General features: G+C 35.2%; 1 protein-coding gene and 8 non-coding genes across 9 annotated transcripts in view; 8 read left to right on the top strand and 1 right to left on the bottom strand.

Annotated features, from left to right (window-relative positions):
* Positions 1-2,500, bottom strand: part of nt5dc1 (5'-nucleotidase domain containing 1) — a 193,380-nt gene that overhangs the window by 86,845 nt on the left and 104,035 nt on the right. The window lies entirely within an intron of this gene.
* trnaa-ugc (transfer RNA alanine (anticodon UGC)) lies at positions 65-136 on the top strand. The gene has a single exon. It is a non-coding gene; the product is annotated as a tRNA-Ala (tRNA).
* Positions 361-432, top strand: trnaa-agc (transfer RNA alanine (anticodon AGC)). Its single transcript has one exon. It is a non-coding gene; the product is annotated as a tRNA-Ala (tRNA).
* trnaa-agc (transfer RNA alanine (anticodon AGC)) lies at positions 936-1,007 on the top strand. Its single transcript has one exon. It is a non-coding gene; the product is annotated as a tRNA-Ala (tRNA).
* Positions 1,233-1,304, top strand: trnaa-ugc (transfer RNA alanine (anticodon UGC)). The gene has a single exon. It is a non-coding gene; the product is annotated as a tRNA-Ala (tRNA).
* trnaa-agc (transfer RNA alanine (anticodon AGC)) lies at positions 1,532-1,603 on the top strand. The gene has a single exon. It is a non-coding gene; the product is annotated as a tRNA-Ala (tRNA).
* Positions 1,825-1,896, top strand: trnaa-cgc (transfer RNA alanine (anticodon CGC)). The gene has a single exon. It is a non-coding gene; the product is annotated as a tRNA-Ala (tRNA).
* Positions 2,122-2,193, top strand: trnaa-agc (transfer RNA alanine (anticodon AGC)). The gene has a single exon. It is a non-coding gene; the product is annotated as a tRNA-Ala (tRNA).
* On the top strand, positions 2,418-2,489 carry trnaa-agc (transfer RNA alanine (anticodon AGC)). Its single transcript has one exon. It is a non-coding gene; the product is annotated as a tRNA-Ala (tRNA).

The raw sequence follows: 2,500 nt of genomic DNA, 5'->3' as shown, positions 1-2,500 counted from the left end.
CACTGATGGGACATAATAAGGTGAGGTTAAATTTTAGTTGAAAACAAGTAAACATTTCATACAAGGGCATGTAGCTCAGTGGTAGAGCGCATGCTTTGCATGTATGAGGTCCTGGGTTCAATCCCCAGCATCTCCAAACAGATTTATAGATCAATACTGTTTTAAACTGCTTGCTTTGCATAAAGACAATCTTTTTACAACTATTAATCCTTACAAATAATAGTTAGGCCAAAACAATAGCTTCATATCGTATCTTAGTAGAAATATTATCAAGAAAATCTTTGAAATATTCCAATGCACTGAAGGGACATAATACAGTGAAGATAAACTCTTTTGAAAACAAGTAAACAGTTCATACAAGGGGATGTAGCTCAGTGGTAGAGCGCATGCTTAGCATGTATGAGGTCCTGGGTTCAATCCCCAGCATCTCCAACTAGATTTATAGATCAATACTGTTTTAAACTACTTGCTTTGCATAAAGACAATCTTTTAACTATGATTCTGTGTAAATAATAGTTAGGCCAAAACAATAGCTTCATGAAGTATGTTGGAAGAAATATTATCGAGAATGTCTTTTAAATATTCCTACCCATTCATGGGACATAATACAGTGAAGATAAACTCTTTTGAAAACAAGTGAACCATTAAGACAAGGGGATGTAGCTCAGTGGTAGAGCGCATGCTTTGCATGTATGAGGTCCTGGGTTCAATTCCAAGTAGATTTATAGATCAATACTGTTTTAAACTACTTGCTTTGCAAAAAGACTATCTTTTTACAACTATGATTCTATGCAAATAATAGTGAGGCCAAAACAATAGCTTCATGAAGTATTTTATTAGAAGTAATATCGAAAATATCTTTTAAATATTCCAAGCCAACCAGATAATAAGGTGAGGTTCATTTTTTGTTGAAAACAAGTGAACAGTTCATACAAGGGGATGTAGCTCAGTGGTAGAGCGCATGCTTAGCATGTATGAGGTCCTGGGTTCAATCCCCAGCATCTCCAACTAGATTTATTGGTCAACACTATTTTAAACTGCTTGCTTTGCATAAAGACAATCTTTTTACAACTATGATTCTATGCAAATAATAGTGAGGCCAAAACAATAGCTTCATGAAGTATGTTGGAAGAAATATTATCGAGAATAAGTTTTAAATATTCCAAGCCACTGATGGGACATAATAAGGTGAGGTTAAATTTTAGTTGAAAACAAGTAAACATCTCATACAAGGGCATGTAGCTCAGTGTTAGAGCGCATGCTTTGCATGTATGAGGTCCTGGGTTCAATCCCCAGCATCTCCAACTAGATTTATAGATCAATACTCTTTTAAACTTCTTGCTTTGCATAAAGACAATCTTTAAACAATGACTATGATTCTGTGCAAATAATAGTTAGGCCAAAACAATAGCTTCATGAAGTGTGTTAGTAGAAATATTATTGAGAATATCTTTGAAATATTCCAACCCAATAATGTGCCACAATACAGTGCAGATAAACTCTTTTGAAAACAAGTAAACACCTCATGTGAGGGGATGTAGCTCAGTGGTAGAGCGCATGCTTAGCATTTATGAGGTCCTGGGTTCAATCCCCAGCATCTCCAACTAGATTTATAGATCAATACTGTTTTAAACTACTTGCTTTGCATAAAGACAATCTTTTAACTATGATTCTGTGTAAATAATAGTTAGGCCAAAACAATAGCTTCATGAAGTATGTTGGAAGAAATCTTATCGAGAATGTCTTTAAAATATTCCTACCCACTAATGGGACATAATACAGTGAAGATAAACTCTTTTGAAAACAAGTGAACCATTAAGACAAGGGGATGTAGCTCAGTGGTAGAGCGCATGCTTCGCATGTATGAGGTCCTGGGTTCAATCCCCAGCATCTCCAAGTAGATTTATAGATCAATACTGTTTTAAACTACTTGCTTTGCATAAAGATAATCTTTTTACAACTATGATTCTGTGCAAATAATAGTTAGGCCAAAACAAAAGCTTCATATCGTATGTTAGTAGAAGTATTATCGAAAATATCTTTTAAATATTCCAAGCCACTGATGGGACATAATAAGGTGAGGTTAATTTTTTGTTGAAAACAAGTGAACAGTTCATACAAGGGGATGTAGCTCAGTGGTAGAGTGCATGCTTAGCATGTATGAGGTCCTGGGTTCAATCCCCAGCATCTCCAACTAGATTTATAGATCAATACTGTTTTAAACTACTTGCTTTGCATAAAGACAATCTTTTAACAATGACTATGATTCTGTGCAAATAATAGTTAGGCCAGAACAATAGCTTCATGAAGTATGTTGGAAGCAATATTATCGAGAATGTCTTTTAAATATTCAAAGCCAATGTGACATAATACAGTGAAGATAAACTCTTTTGAAAACAAGTAAACACCTCATGCGAGGGGATGTAGCTCAGTGGTAGAGCGCATGCTTAGCATGTATGAGGTCCTGGGTTAAATCCCCAGCATCTCCAACTAGATTTAT

This window comes from Callionymus lyra, chromosome 17 (assembly GCF_982586985.1).
Source record: "Callionymus lyra chromosome 17, fCalLyr1.hap1.1, whole genome shotgun sequence".
NCBI lineage: Eukaryota > Metazoa > Chordata > Actinopteri > Syngnathiformes > Callionymidae > Callionymus > Callionymus lyra.
The sequence above is the reverse complement of the archived record's forward strand: the minus strand, read 5'-3'. Positions and strand labels throughout refer to the sequence as shown.